Consider the following 16,446-nt stretch of genomic DNA (forward strand, 5'->3'; position numbering starts at 1 on the left):
CTAGTCCACCTCCTGTTCAACTTTGGAAAACCATTTGCAGATGTTTCCTCTGTTGTGCAATGAGGCTGAGCGACGTCACACAGAGTTAAAGTCCCAGGGACTCCTTTGTTTTAAAAAGGGAGATTTCGTGGGAGTCAGGGATCCTCTGATCTGCAGGAAGGAGAGCGTGGCAGACCTGGCCCCTCCCTGGCAGGACCCTCTCCTCCCTGATTTGGGCTCCCCCCCTGCAGGAGCAGATCAGGCCCCCCAGGCCCCCTCCCCTGCTGCAGCCCTGGGACCCCCACCGTCTCCCCACTGCACCCTCTGGGGGGAGAGAGAGGAGACTCACCTTCCTTTTTTTTGTTTGTGGGAAATTCCCTTATTGCAGCGCCGTTTCCCGCTGCTTAGATAGGTGAGGCTGCTGATCCCTTATTTTCAAGGCTGCTGATCCCTTATTTTCAAGGCTGCTGATCCCTTATTTTCAAATCTGAAAGTTGACAGCTATGGACTCACCAGATCCCAGGCGGGGGCTGCGATTCGGCCCTTGCAGGAGAGACACCAAAGCAACACCCCCCCTTCCTTGCAGGAAAGGACTGGGGAGGGAGGGGCCTTGGCTCTGGAGGACCTGCCCCCTCTTGCTTCCTGTCCTCTCTAGGAAGGCAGCTCAGTTCCCTTTAACCCTTGCAAAGCCGAGTCCTCCCTCGCTCAGCCCTCTCTCGCTTGGCAGATCCTCAGATTCTTATTATTTTTTATGCATTTAGGGGGGCAACTGCTCCCCTGGCTACGCCAACGCCCAGATATCCTTTTGGGGGTGAGGCTCTTGGCTGGACTCTGAGCATCTCCCTCCCTTGGCCAGAAACCAGAGGAAGAGCTTGCAGGGAAAAGGGCTTTGCAGGAGGCAAGGAAGCTCCTCCTAGAATTCAGGAGTGGAGAGATAGGAGGGGATCCCAGGGTCATCTAGTCCAACCCGAAGCAAGAGGGGGCTGGTCTAGTTCCCTAAACAGGCAGCCCTGTTGAGGGAAGCTTTTAATGTTTAATAGGTTATTGTATTTTAGTGTTTTATTGCAAGCCGCCCAGAGTGGCTGGGGAAACCCAGCCAGATGTGCAGGGTATAAATAATAAATTATTATTATTATAATTATTATTACAACCCCCAGCAATGCAGGAATCTCAGCTAAAGCATCCATGGCAGATGGCCGTCCGATCTCTGCTCAGAAACCTCCAAGGAAGGAGAGTCCACCACTTCCCAAGGGAGACCTTTCTCCTGCCAAAATGATTAATAATGAGTAATAAATTAAATGAGTAAATGAGTAATAATTTCTTATGCATGCTTTTCATACTAATATACAAAAGTATGCCATTTCCCTTTCCAGAAATGCTTAATTCCTAATTTAATGGACTGAAAATGGATGGTTGTTGTTATGATGTTTAGGGAAGTTTTTAATATTTGATGGACTATTGTATTTTAATATTTTGTTGGAAGCCGCCCAGAGTGGCTGGGAAACCCAGCCAGATGGGTGGGGTATAAATTTATTATTATTATTATTATTATTATTATTATTATTATTATTATTAAAATTGATCAGGTGAGTTTTCTCCTTTCGAAAGAGGAAGGTGGAATCTCCATGGCTGCTGATAGCATAACGTTGAAAGACTAGGGAAATACGGGGAGTCCTAGAGTATCTGTTTGGAATGCAGAATGTCCCCATCAGTGTAGACCAGGGGTCCTCAAACTATGTTCCCTGGCCTGAATCCAGCCCGTCAGGGTCGTGAATCTGGCCTGCACGGTCATTTCAGAACCCGCCAAGTGTCTGAGGCTGAAAGCATCTCGCCGCCCGCTCAGTCAGTCCCTGGGAGGTCAACGCCACTGGCGTGGTGGCGGCTCTACCAATGAAAGGCCAGGTGAGCGACGTCACACAGTTAAAGTCCCTGGGGCTCCTTTGTTCAAAGAAGGGAGATTTCGGGGGAGTCGTTTGTTCTGAGGGGGGGGGGCGGAAGGCCAAATGAGTTTGGGATCCTCTGATCTGCAGGAAGGAGAGCGTTGCAGACCTGGCCCCTCCCTGGCAGGACCCTCTCCTCCCTGACTTGGGGTCCCCCCCTCTTCCCGGCACGCGCTCTCTCCTTCCCTGACCTTCCTCCGGGGGAGTCTGGCAAAAAGCTCTGGCTCTCAGCCCCGGGGCTCCTTCCTCCTCTGGGTAGCAGGAGCATATGGGGGGGTCTTTGCACCCCTGACCCTCTCCTCCCTGACTTGGGTCCCCCCCTGCAGGAGCAGATCAGGCCCCCCAGCATCCTCCCCTGCTGCAGCCCTGGGACCCCCACCAGATCCCAGAGGGAGAGGAGACTCACCAGATCCCAGAGAGAGAGGAGACTCACCAGATCCCAGGAGGGGAAAGCGAGGCAGCCCTTGCAGGACAGACACCCAAGCAGGGAAGGACTGGGGAGGGAGGGGCCTTGGCTCTGGAGGACCTGCCCCCCCCCCCGCTTCCTGTCCTCTCTAGGAAGGCAGCTCGGTTCCCTTTAACCCTTGCAGTGCCGAGTCCCCCCAGCTCTTCCCTTCCTCCCTTTGCACAACCTGACCGACACGCTGCGCCCCTGAACAGATCCCGGCTCGCGAAGGGTCTCTCAATTCGGCTTGAATTTCTGGAGCGCAGAAAGGGGGGGGGGAGTGGAGGTCCAGAGACGGGGAGCAACTGGGGCGGAGTGTGGAGCCTGTGCAACTGCCCCCCCCCAATGTGCTCCCTCCCCCCTCCACTTTCCCTCCTGGCTGGACCAGAGCAGCTTCTCTTCCGGGGGCCACCCCCCTCTCCCCCCCCCCCACACCCATAGATGGATTGGCATATTTATGGATCCGTTTTAAAGCCAATTTTTTGGGCAGGCGCCTATGCGCCTGGTCCACCTCCACCACCTCTCTTGCTGGATACGGCCCTGATCCCTGGGTCATCCAGTCCCACCCCCAGCAATGCAGGAATCTCAGCTGAAGCATCCATGGCAGATGGCCGTCCGATCTCTGCTTAGAAACCTCCAAGGAAGGAGAGTCCACCACCTCCCAAGGGAGACCTTCCCCTGCCCAACTGCTCTTAGGTGTCCCTCAAGGCAGCGGGTCCTGAGTTCTAGCCCTGCATAAACAATCGCACTGGCTGCCAAGGAGGAATCCAGCGAAGTTCAAAAGAAATAAATCCTATTCTCATCATAAATGAGTAATACTTTCTTATGCACGCAACAAAAGTATGCCATTTCCCTTTCCAGAAATGCTCAATTGCTAATTCAATGGACTGAAAATGGATGGTTGTTGTTATTATGTTTAGGGAAGCTTTTAATATTTGATGGACTATTGCATTTTAATATTTTGTTGGAAGCTGCCCAGAGTGGCTGGGGAACCCAGCCAGATGGGTGGGGTATAAATTATTATTATTATTATTATTATTATTATTAATCAGGTGAGTGTTCTCCTTTCAAAAGAGGCAGGTGGAATCTCCACGGTTGCTAATAGTATAACGTTGTAAGTGCAGGGAAATATGGGGAGCCCTAGAGTATCTGCTTGGCATGCAGAATGTCCCAGGTTCAGCCCCTGACATCTGCCAGGGCTGGACAAAATCCTTGCCAGAAACTCTGGGGAGCTGCTGCCAGTCAGTGTAGACCAGGGGTCCTCAAACTATGTCCCGCAGGCCGAATCCAGCCCTCCAGGGTCGTGAATCTGGCCTGCACGACCATTTCAGAACCCGCCAAGTGTTCGAGGCTGAAAGCATCTCGCCACCCGCTCAGTCAGTCCCTGCGCCGTGCTGAGGTATAACACCGGTCTTGAAAGACCTACATTGGCTCCCACTACGTTTCCGAGCACAATTCAAAGGGTTGGTGCTGACCTTTAAAGCCCTAAACGGCCTCGGCCCAGCATACCCGAAAGAGCGTCTCCACCCCCATTGTTCTGCCCGGACACTGAGGTCCAGCTCCAAGGGCCTTTAGGCAGTTCCCTCATTGCGAGAAGCAAAGCTACAGGGGACCAGGCAGAGGGCCTTCTTGGTAGTGGCGCCCGCCCTGTGGAACGCCCTCCCATCAGATGTCAAAGCGATAAACAACTACCTGACATTCAGAAGACATCTTAAGGCAGCCCTGTTCAGGGAAGTTTTTAATGTGTGACATTTTTGTGTATTTTTGGTTGCTGTGGAAGCCGCTTAGAGTGGCTGGGGAAACCCAGCCAGATGGGCGGGGTACAAATAAATTATTATTATTAGTAGTAGTAGTAGTAGTAGTAGTAGTAGTTGTTCTTTAGTCGTTTAGTTGTGTCCGACTCTTTGTGACCCCATGGACCAGAGCACGCCAGGCACTCCTGTCTTCCACTGCCTCCCGCAGTTTGGTCAGACACATGGAGATCTAGGAGTCTTGGTTGACCACAAACTTGACATGAGCCAACAGTGTGACGTGGCAGCTAAAAAAGCCAATGCAATTCTGGGCTGCATCAATAGGAGTATAGCATCTAGATCAAGGGAAGTAATAGTGCCACTGTATTCTGCTCTGGTCAGACCTCACCTGGAGTACTGTGTCCAGTTCTGGGCACCACAGTTCAAGAAGGACACTGACAAACTGGAACGTGTCCAGAGGAGGGCAACCAAAATGGTCAAAGGCCTGGAAACGATGCCTTATGAGGAACGGCTAAGGGAGCTGGGCATGTTTAGCCTGGAGAAGAGGAGGTTAAGGGGTGATATGATAGCCATGTTCAAATATATAAAAGGATGTCACATAGAGGAGGGAGAAAGGTTGTTTTCTGCTGTTCCAGAGAAGCGGACACGGAGCAATGGTTCCAAACTGCAGGAAAGAAGATTCCACCTAAACATTAGGAAGAACTTCCTGACAGTAAGAGCTGTTTGACAGTGGAATTTGCTGCCAAGGAGTGTGGTGGAGTCTCCTTCTTTGGAGGTCTTTAAGCAGAGGCTTGACAACCATATGTCAGGAGTGCTCTGATGGTGTTTACTGCTTGGCAGGGGGTTGGACTCGATGGCCCTTGTGGTCTCTTCCAACTCTATGATTCTATGATTGTATGTTTGTAGCTTCGAGAACACTGTCCAACCATCTCGTCCTCTGTCGTCCCCTTCTTCTTGTGCCCTCCATCTTTCCCAACATCAGGGTCTTTTCCAGGGAGTCTTCTCTTCTCATGAGGTGGCCAAAGTATTGGAGCCCCAGCTTCAGGATCTGTCCTTCCAGTGAGCACTCAGGGCTGATTTCCTTAAGAATGGATGCGTTTGATCTTCTTGCAGTCCATGGGACTCTCAAGAGTCTCCTCCAGCACCATAATTCAAAAGTATCAGTTCTTCGGCGATCAGCCTTCTTTATGGTCCAGCTCTCACTTCCATACCTCACTACTGGGAAAACCATGGCTTTAACTATACAGACCTTTGTTGGCAAGGTGATGTCTCTGCTTTTTAAGACGCTGTCTAGGCTTGCCATCGCCTTTCTCCCAAGGAGCAGGCGTCTTTTAATTTCATGACTGCTGTCACGAAATTTTTTATTATTATTATTATTAGGTAAATGCCACCAGAGTGGTGGCGGTTCTACCAATGAAAGGCCAGGGGTTTTGCCCGGGGATGGGGAATAATAATAATAATAATAATAATAATAATAATTTATTATTTATACCCCGCCCATCTGGCTGAGTTTCCCCAGCCACTCTGGGCAGCTCCCAATCAGTGTTAAAAACAGTACAGCGTTACATATTAAAAACTTCCCTGAACAGGGCTGCCTTCAGATGTCTTCTGAATGTCAGGTAATTATTTATCTCTTTGACATCTGATGGGAGGGCGTTCCACAGGGCGGGCGCCACTACCAAGAAGGCCCTCTGTCTGGTTCCCTGTAGCCTCACTTCTTGCAATGAGGGAACCGCCAGAAGGCCCTCGGTGCTGGATCTCAGTGTCCGGGCTGAACGATGGGGGTGGAGACGCTCCTTCAGGTATACAGGACCGAGGCCGTTTAGGGCTTTAAAGGTCAGCACCAACACTTTGAATCGTGCTCGGAAATGTACTGGGAGCCAATGCAGATCTCTCAGAACCGGTGTTATGTGGTCCCGGCGGCCACTCCCAGTCACCAGTCTAGCTGCCGCATTCTGGATTAATTGCAGTTTCCGGGTCACCGGGAAGGGTTGTCTTTTGGCTTGAAGCGGGAAGTTGAGTTCGGAGTAAACCATGCAGCTAACCAATTATTTTAGGAAGACTAGAAAGGTGGAAATATGCCCTAAAATGTGCTCCGACCATAATGCTGTAAAGACGGAATTGAAATTAACACCAACTGGTTCCTTCAGATGGAGGATGAATGACACATTGTTTAGGAACGAAGAAGTGACTAAGAAGGCCCAAAAAACTCTGAGAGACTATTTTGAGATGAATACCACTGCAGAAAAAAGAGTAATTTGGGATGCAAGTAAAGCGGTTTGAGAGGATTTTTGATACAACAGAATGCGATCCAAAAGAGAGCCCAAAATGAGAAAAAAGATAAGATCTTGGAGAAAATAAAGGAAGGAGAGAAGAAACTGAGAGCGAAGCCAAAATCGCAGGAGATTTTGAAAGAGATAAAGTTACATCAAGTACAATATATGAAAATGATAAATCAGGAAATAGAATGGAAAATTAAACAGATGAGACAAAAGACATTTGAATCGGCAAACAAATGTGGAAAACTACTGGCTTGGCAAATGAAAAAAAGACAAAACCTAACACTATTACAAATTTGGAAGTAGAAGGGGAAAATATACAGAATCCAGTGGAGATTAGAAAGTGTTTTCAGAGGTATTTTAAACAACTATATACACAGGAAACTCAGAAACAAATGGATATTGATGGTTTTTTTGAAAACAAATGGATTACAAAAAAATCTCTCAAGAAAATAAGCTAATGTTGAATTACAAAATAACGGAGCAAGAGATAGCAGGGGCCATCCAGAATATGCAATTGGGTAAATCCCCAGGACCGGACGGTTTGACTTCAAGATACTACAGATCTTTGAAAGAATGGATAATACAGCCTTTAAAGGAAGTGTGTAATGGGATATTGGAAGGGGAAAAGGCACCAGAGTCGTGGAAGGAAGCTTATATTACACTTATATCGAAAACAGAGTCTGAGAAGACACAGCTTAAGAATTACCACCCCATATCTCTGCTTAATGTGGATTATAAATTTTTTGCAGACATTTTGGCTAAGAGACTAAAAAAGGTATTAGTAGAAGAAATTCATAAAGACCAAGCTGGTTTTCTCCCGGGCAGACACTTGTCTGACAATACGAGGAACATAATTAATATTCTAGAAAAGTTACAAGTGAATATTAATACTAAAGCAGTTTTGATATTTGTGGACGCGGAGAAAGCCTTTGACAATATTTCTTGGAGTTTTATGAAGAAAAACTTACAGGGGATGGGGGTTGGTCAAGGTTTTGAAAATGGTATAGGGGCAATTTATTCAGAACAAAAGGCTAAATTAATTGTGAACAATGTAGTGACGGAAGAATTCAAGATAGAGAAAGGAACACAACAAGGTTGCCCAATCTCTCCATTGCTTTTCATATCGGTCCTGGAGGTTCTTTTAAACATGATTAGAAGGGACCAAACAGTTAAAGGTATACAAGTTGGAGCTAAACAGTACAAACTGAAAGCATTTGCTGATGATTTGGTATTGACATTACAGGAGCCAGAATCTAGTACTAAAAGAGTACTGGAACTGATTCAAGAATTTGGACAAGTAGCGGGATTTAAGTTGAATAAGATGAAAACTAAAGTCTTAGAGAAAAATTTAACAGTGATGGAGAGAGAAAGGTTTCAGAAGGAGACAGGGCTAACACTGGTTAAGAAAGTGAAATACCTAGGGGTTAACATGACTGCCAAGAATGTGAATCTGTTTAAGGATAACTATGAAAAATGTTGGATGGAAGTGAAAAAGGATTTAGAAATGTGGTCAAACCTGAAGCTATCATTGCTAGGCCGAATTGCTGCGATAAAGATGAATGTATTGCCAAGGATGTTGTTTTTGTTTCAAACATTGCAAATTTTGGATAAAATGGAGTGTTTCAAGAAGTGGCAGAGAGATATCTCTAGATTTGTCTCACAGGGCAAGAAACCTCGAATAGAATTTAAGATATTAACTGACGCTAAGGAAAGAGGTGGATTTGCCCTGCCAGACTTAAAACTTTATTATGAATCAGCCGCTTTTTGCTGGCTGAGAGAATGGATGCTTCTTGAGAACACTGATGTGTTGGATTTAGAAGGTTTTAACAACATTTTTGGGTGGCATGCATATTTGTGGTATGATAAGGTCAAAGCACACAAAGCGTTTAAAAACCATATTGTCAGAAAAGCACTGTTTAATATTTGGATAAGATATAAGGATTTGCTTGAAAATAAAACCCCAAGGTGGCTGTCACCAATGGAAGCGAAGGCTCAGAAAAAGCTCAATATGGAGGCCAAATGGCCGAAATATTGGGAAATTTTGGAACAAGAGGGGGACAGATTAAAACTGCAGAGTTTTGAAAAATTAAAAAATAGAGTGCGAGATTGGCTTCACTATTATCAGATAATGGAGGAATATAATTTGGATAAAAAAAATTGGCTTCCAGGTGGAAAAATCAAAATTGGAAACAGAACAGTTAGATTCCAAAACTAAGAATTTGTCAAGAATGTATAACTTGCTGTTGAAATGGAATACTCAGGATGAAACGGTGAAATCTGTTATGATTAAATGGGCACAAGATGTTGGACACAACATTATGATGGCTGACTGGGAACAGTTATGGACCACAGGTATGAAGTTCATGGCATGTAATGCCTTAAGAGAGAAAATAATGAAAATGATATACAGGTGGTACATGACACCAGTCAAGCTTGCGAAAATTTATCATTTGCCCGATAATAAATTTTGGAAATGTAAAGAAACTGAAGGTACATTCTTTCACCTTTGGTGGACATGCCCAAGGATTAAGGCTTTCTGGGAGATGATCTATAATGAAATGAAAAAGGTATTTAAATATACCTTTCTGAAGAAACCAGAGGCCTTTCTCCTGGGCATGGTCGGCCAATTGATGCCAAAGAAGGATAGAACTTTCTTTATGTATGCTACAACAGCAGCAAGAATACTTATTGCAAAGCATTGGAAGACACAAGATCTACCTACCCGGGAAGAATGGCAGATGAAGGTGATGGACTACATGGAGCTGGCAGAAATGACTGGCAGAATCCGTGACCAGGGAGAAGAGTCGGTGGAGGAAGATTGGAAGAAATTCAAAGACTATTTACAGAAACATTGCAAGATTAATGAATGTTAGAATGATGTTGGAATGAATTTATGTGATTTTAGCAGAAATGCTACAAAGATTTAGGAAAAATAGACTGTTAATAGGTGAAAGGAGGGAAAGTAAGGTTATATAAATTTCAAGATAAATTTACAGGACGAAAATTTGAAAAGAGGGAAAGGATTTGCTGAAATGGATAATTGACTTAGAATACAAAAAAGGGAGGTGTGAGGAGGTCAGGGAAATAAGTTAATGAAAGATAAGCAATGGGAAGATTTGCTGTATTTTTAATTGATTTTTCTTTTTTGCTTAATGGATTTCAATTCTCTTTTTTCTTTTTGATTTTTCTTTTTTTCTTTTTTGTATTTTATCTTTTCTTGTTTAAAATGAGGTTTTTTTATGTCCCTCCTCAGCTGCAGTAGGGCTTGGAATCCAGGAGAAAACTCTTGGAATAGCCTTGCCAGGTGCTCAGGGATGGACTCACCTGTCCCCATGTCCTTCTCTTTGCAGATGTGCTGCGGTTGCACATCCCTCCCCCACAGGTGAGTATTGGAGAGAACCAGAGCAGGGACTCAGACCTGCCCTCCTTGCCCCCCACTCTGCACTCTCGGATGTGGAGAAGCCCTCCCTTTGTGAGGAACTGACAGCCTGACTTTTGCCTTTCATCTGCTGGAGGGAGATCAGCTGTACCTGCCGGAGGTGATCCTGGTTGCCAGATAGCTCAGCTCAGGGGGCTCTGAACCCAGAAATGCTCCAAGCAGGAGACGACCAAAGCCATCCTGATGAGTGATGGGGAAGTGGGGGAGGGAGGGGCTTTGGGGAAGGTGTTGTCCGTCTGCCGGAGAGGAGGACCCTACTGGCCCAGGTTCACGTATCCTGTTTGTTTTTAAAAAAAAATATTTATTATTTTTAAAGATTACAGAAAAGGAAAAGAAAAAGAAAAAAGAGAAAAGAGAAAAAACAAAGAAAGAAAAAAAAACAATACAATACAATATATAAACAATACAAAACACAACCTAAACACATTAAACTAAACTAAACAAAACCCTAACCCACCTTAACCCTAAACAAAACAAAACAATAACCATTTAAAAACATACATCACACCTTTTCCATACTCTATCTTTCATTCCCTTGTTTCCTCGACTTCCTCTCACCTCCCTTTTTGTATTCCACTTCTATTAATTGTTTCAGCAAATCCTTTCCATCTTTCTCTATTTTCTGTCATATTATAAATATCTTAACATATTTTTTTTCATTAAAACTAAATTACTTATATATGCTTAACTCCTTATAACATTTCTGCTAAGGCCATAAAATTTCTTTCCACCATTTCTCTATCATTCATTAATTTTACAGTATTTCTATATATAAACTTTAAATTCTCTAATCTTCTTCCACCATCTCCTCTCCCTGGTTTCGGATTCTGCCAGTCCTTTCCGTCAATTCCATATAGTCCATCAACCTGGAGATCTTATGTCCGAGGCTCTTAACTCTTTTCCAGGTCCCTTCTGCAGGTCTTCTTCATATTCTTTAATGCCAAAGATCAGATCTCGGGAAGAATCCAACCTAACAATGCTTTTATTCCTTCCAGGCAGGTCAGCCAAATTTCCATAGTTGAAGCTGAGGTCTATAAGATGTTTCATGACATGTTTCATAATTCCTCCAAATCCAAAGGCCCCCAGAACTCCAATCTCCTCCAGACCCAAGTCCATGTCCCAAAAGTCAGTTAATCCCTGCATAGAGGGATCTTTCCAACTTCCCTTCTTCCGTCCAAGCCGGGATCCAATCCTCAAAATCTGGCTTTTTCTAGATTCAATCATAGAAGGCCTCAACTTGTATTCCTCAGTTTGCTTCTGTAAGACTGAGGATCCCGCTTGTATTACTTTAGGCTCAACAACCACAGCTTTCTCTTTCTCTTCCACAATTTGTCCTGCCAAAGTAGATTCTTGTACCAAGTCCTGAATTATTTCTGTATTGGTGCTCACTTTTTGACTCCAATTAGTCACTTTTTGTTCCAAGTTGTCAATTTTAAAAGACATGTCATCCGTCTTCTTATGAAGCTGTTCCAGCGAGTAGCTTATCTTGCATAATACCGTCACAATGGCTTCTCCTGTCAACATTCTGAGTGGTCCAAGGTCAATCTCTGGTTCTCACAATTACTTATCTTGCAGCTGGTGATTCCCCAGTTGCACTCCTGTGGCAGTTTCAAAGACTCCCTCTAGAGGGAAACAGTCTCCACTTGTATCAATCCTTTCAGACACAATTCAAGCCATAAAAATAGTTTCAATTTCCAGTTACTTTTTAAACGCAGAAGAGGACAATGGAAACAGTATCTTTCTCTTATTTAACTGGCTGTCAAAAATGTTTTGTTCGCAGTCAATGAACTCTCCCAAAACTTCACTCCTTCTGGCAGCCCTTTTCCAGGTTCGGAGCAGTGGTAATTTGATTTTTCACTCTCTCCTGCAGGCTTGCTAAGTCCAAAATTTCCCCCCTCTTCTCCTGCTTCCAAGGGGGGTTTTGTAGTTTTAACCGATGAAAATTTAATCCTTTGCCAAAAGCTTTCAAAGACTTTAGCTTATAACGTCTTTGCTTCAGTCTATTTACAAAAGGGGAAGGCGGACTTCCTGTTTAAGACCTTCCCCGTTTCGGTGCCAAATTAAGGTATTTAAAAATCCAATTTTCCGTTCTACTCACGGGTAGTTGTTTAAAATCCAATTGTCCACAGGAAAAAGTCAGCGCTCTCTGGCAACAGCAATGCGGCTTCACTCCGTGAAAGAAGCAGTCAATTTGAAGCACCGCGCCACTCACCCCACGTCGCTCCGGATCCCCGAAACCGGGTTTCCCCACAAGTAGAGGAGGCGCAAAAGGTGCCAGCCGAATCCCAGGTTCACAAGCTCCTCCCGCTTGTGTTTTCAATGGGTCTCCGCCTTCGCCGTGGCGGTCAGACCCTGCTTTTCACGGAGCAAGTTCCTCCCGATCGGAGGAGCTCCGCCATTGCCGGAGGCGCCAACCCGGAAGTCCCACAAAGATGGGACCTGTCCATGTTTGTATCTTCTTGTATTTTGTTTTCCTCATGACCTTTCTGCGTTTTTTTTGTTTTTTTTTAAGAGGGAAAATTGAAAGAGAATTTGTATTGGAAGTTGCAGAAGAAAAAAAGTTTGTGTTTGAAAAAAAACACACCAAAAACTGGGGGGTGGCATCCTTAAATATTTTATTGGGGTTGGGGCAAAGACCACTAGGCCTTTAAGAGATGGCACCTATTCCCTACACCCACAGGTCTCAGGACAGTTACAACATTGAAAAAAACGATAAAAAAACACCACATATTAAAAGGGCATTAGATGTGAATTAGCCAAAAGCCTGGTTAAAAAGGTGCGGATTTGCCTGGCTCCTAAAGCTGTATAATGGTTTTTCTGACCATTGTATGGATTCTTTGATGGGAAGTAAGATTGGCACTCTGACTGAAGCTCTTTCCACATTCCACACACTGATAGGGTTTCTCCCCTGTATGAATTCTTTGATGGGAAGTGAGATTTTGGTTCTGACTGAAGCTCTTTCCGCATTCCACGCACTGATAGGGTTTCTCCCCTGTATGAATTCTGTGATGGGAAGTGAGAGAGGAGCTACATGTGAAGCTCTTTCCACATTTCACACACTGATAGGGTTTACCCCCTGTATGAATTCTTTCATGGGAAGTGAGAGAGGAGCTCTTCCTGAAGTTCTTTCCACATTCCACGCACTGATAGGGTTCCTCCCCTGTATGAATTGTTTGATGGGAAGTGAGAGAGGAGCTATTTCTGAAGCTCTTTCCACATTCCACACACTGATAGGGTTTCCCCCCTGTATGAATTCTTTGATGGGAAGTGAGAGAGGAACTCTCTGTGAAGCTCTTTCCACATTCCATGCACTGATCGCGTTTCTTTCCAATGAGATTTTGTTGATGGGAAGTGGAATGGGAGCTCTGACTGCCGCTTTCTCCACACTCCAAATTTTTATGTGGCTTCTCCTCTCTGGGGATTTTATTGTGGTCAACTTTGCTCTCAATTTCCAATTCATCACAATCTGCAATGGAGACAAAAAGGGATTAGAGCCTCAGGAGCAAATGGAGAAGAACTGAAGGGAGTTGGGTGTGTGTTCATTACCTGTGTTGTTTGTCATTTTACCAACATATTTATTATTAGATTCTGAAGAGTTGTTGAATGTTGTTTTGTCTTATATATAGCAGTGGTCAAAATTGTGGAAGGTTGAAGCTTGTAGGAATCAAGCCTTGTCAGAGGAATTGGCCACTATCCAGGCACCCGGCTTGAGTTCCTTGTTGACCTCCCCGTCTGCGACTCCCGGCAAGATCAGGCGAGGTCTCAATCGGCGATCCTCCTCTAACGTGAGAAGAACACACCACTCCTCCCCTGCCATCCCCAGGGAGGGGAAGGAGACAGACAGAAATGTATTTACATGCCTTTATTTCTGTCTTTCCAGCAGTACAGAGAAACGTGTCTGCACTCTCTTAACACCAACAGCAGAGAGAGAAAAACTCCTCCCCTGTACTTCCAGTACAGGTCATGTGACACTCTGAGCTAACATCCTGTGCTCAGTACAATGAATAGACTGTTCCTTTGTTCCCACGGAACAGTCCCAAACATCAACATCCTGTTTGGCTTTCCAGCCATCTGGAGCTCGCTGCTGCATTGCTCCTTTTTCGTAACATCCTCCCCCAAAAGAATCAATGCGTGTTGCGGCAAGCAAGGCGTGATCCAGAGAAGAAAACAAACAGTTGTTATACACATAACACTCCCCTGTTGTTACGGTTCCACCCTTGGAACTCCTCGCCACTGGTTTCCCCAGTGTACCTCTCTGGTTGTCTGGCTTCCAAGGAATGAGTGCATCTGCATTACCTTGGCTAGCAACTCTCTGTTGTGTCTTTGTCTCTGACTTAGACACAGCTCCAACCTGTCCTCGGTTGTGTACAACAGCAACACATGCAACAGCTAAGTTAGCAAACTCTTTTGAGTACCTCTTGGGTAGTACACCCTCTGTAACTCTCTCAGACCTGCGTATGAGGTGCTGATTCTCTCTGCTCACTGGTTCAGTCTCAGGACTCTTTGGAGAACCAGTTCCAATAGTAAACAGTGGTTCATCCTTCACCTGTGGAGGTCTATCCATTGTGTAAGATTTCCTCTCAATGACTGTGTCAACCGAGCTCTTTGAGCTATCACTGTCATCACTCTCAGTACCACTGTAATCAGTAAAATCATCATCATCATCTGAATTGTCCTCTGTGGGAAATGTGTGAACTATCACACTCTCCTGTTCAGGAGCACTCTCTAGAAATTTTGTGAGAATCACCTGACCAGATTCAGACAAAATTACTCTGTAGAGACCCTTCTCATAGCCCACAAAAATGCCTCTGGCATTCTTTACTCCACCTGGAGCTTCTGTCCTCACATGAGACCCAAAAACCTTGAAATGGGCAACAGAAGGTTTTCTATGGAACAGTTTCTCAAAAGGAGAACTTCCCAACTCTTTTGAAACCTTTCTCAACCACGTATAACAATACGACATTAGCGACTCCGCCCAGTACTCATGTGGCAGATGTGAACTAAGCAATTGCGCATTCATCCCCTTTTGCAATTCTTTGTTCACCCGTACACAGACACCCCTGTTCCACGCTTCCGCTGAAACAGCAACCTTGTGTCTTATCCCTTTCTTCTGCAGGAACTCCTGAAAATCCTGTAAAAGAAAAACTGGCTTTTCATCTGTGAAAAGAAAATCAATATCTGCATTATGAACAGTTTTACCTTTGTCACAAAACTCCTGAAACCTTGCTAAGGCTTCTTTTGGTGATTCCAATACATAAATCCATACATATTGAGAATAATGATCAACACATAGAAGATAGTATTTTGCATTGCCTCTAGATGGTGCTAGAGGACCAATTACATCAGCATACACTCGCTGAAAAACACTGGTTATCTTTGCAGCCTTCTTATCCTTGGATACACCTGCAAGAGAAAACATTTTAGTATCACATGCAGTGCACATTCTGTAATCTGACTCTTCAAAAATCAGTAGATACAGTCCATCTTTCTCTCTGGCAGAAAGATACAGCTCTCCATCTTTAAAGATTTTGCAACTCTCTTTATCATAGGACAACACCAGTCCTATCTTTGTCATCTGAGAAACACTCAGCAGATTGAACTTTAAATCAGGAACATAATACACATTGTTTATAGTCAAGTTCAGGCTTTTCAGATACACAGTCCCAAACCCGATCGCTTCGATCTCTTGACAGTGAAGCACAGTGAAGCTTCGCTTCTCAAACGTAGAAAATAATTCCCTGTGTGATGCTAGGTGCTGGGTGCAGCCCATGTCTAAAATAAACGCGTTTTCAACCAATGAAGAGGCTTTCGGCGATATTAAAGCCTTTGCTGGCCTTGCCTGTGACTTGGCATGACCTTTGCTTGAAGCCTCAGGCTTTGCAGAGCTCCCTTTTGCTCCTTTCTGCTGACGTGGCTTTTTACAGTTCCTCCGAATATGCCCAGGCTGACCACAATTGTAACAATGGAGAACGTTCAGAGCTACAGCTTGCTCTTCTCTAGCAATAGCAGTGGGGGTGCTTGTATTCCGAGCTTCACTGCCCCCATCAGCAACAACTATTGCAGCAAGGCGGTCTCTCTCATTAAGAACCACAGAACAAATTCTCTCCACCGTAAGATCCCGGGCAGGTAGAGAACCAAGTTGACTTGCAACCGTTTTATAATTCCGATTAAGGCTGTTAATTATCATAAAGCAAAATATCTCTTCCTGAAGAGGGAAATTGCGTTGCGCCATCTGCTGGCGTAAGAATTTCATCTCTGTCAAATGCACTTGGACATCACCATCAGGTGCTAGTTGCATGTTCGTGAGCTTTTCAAAATGCAGCAGCGCTGTGCCTGCGGCATCCCTTTGATGGATTCTCTGCAGCGTTTCCCAAACTTTGCGCGCGAATTGCAAATCTGCTATATGCGCAAGTTGCTCATCAGAGACACACAGAATAATAGCTGACCTGGCTTTCACATTCTGAGAATTCCAAGCCGCTGTGGGTGCAGCTGGGACGGGATTTTCAATCACTCCAAATACCCTCTGACTCTGAAGCAGGGCTTTCATTTTCACAGACCATGAGGAATAATTGTCATTAGTTAGGGGAGGTGGGTAAGGTAAACCTGCCCT

General features: G+C 44.9%; 1 protein-coding gene across 1 annotated transcript in view; it reads left to right on the top strand.

Annotated features, from left to right (window-relative positions):
- LOC310760688 (uncharacterized protein) overlaps positions 1–16,446 on the top strand; it is a 278,926-nt gene that overhangs the window by 175,274 nt on the left and 87,206 nt on the right. The window lies entirely within an intron of this gene.

The sequence above is a fragment of the Podarcis filfolensis genome (assembly GCF_964270895.1).
Source record: "Podarcis filfolensis genome assembly, chromosome: 4".
Lineage (NCBI taxonomy): Eukaryota > Metazoa > Chordata > Lepidosauria > Squamata > Lacertidae > Podarcis > Podarcis filfolensis.